Here is a 355-nt window from a genome sequence, read left to right as displayed (position 1 = left end):
GATAAGCTTTGAGCTCCCCTCCCACCACGACCATTCTGTGATTCAGTGTAATTAAATAAAGTTTGTGCATTTATTCCCTGAATATTTGCTAAATGTCTGTAGGCAGGAGCTGGTTTGATTTCCAAGAAGGACTTTCCTACAATTAGTTCAACTGGAGGAGTCAGTGGTGGGCTGGCAGAGCTCTGTGGGGCTCCAGCACTGACCCTCCTCACAGCAGGATCACAGGGTGGCTGAGCATTTCCAGGCCACAACTTCTGCTGCAGCAATGGAAACATTTATTTTAAAAACAAATAAAAATCATGAAAATAACAAATAACTTCATTTAATTTCTATCCTTTTCTACTGAGGTAAAGGA

Source organism: Manacus vitellinus, unplaced genomic scaffold, assembly GCF_001715985.3.
Source record: "Manacus vitellinus isolate BGI_N305 unplaced genomic scaffold, ASM171598v3 scaffold_43_pilon, whole genome shotgun sequence".
Lineage (NCBI taxonomy): Eukaryota > Metazoa > Chordata > Aves > Passeriformes > Pipridae > Manacus > Manacus vitellinus.
Note: the sequence above shows the minus strand (reverse complement) of the source record.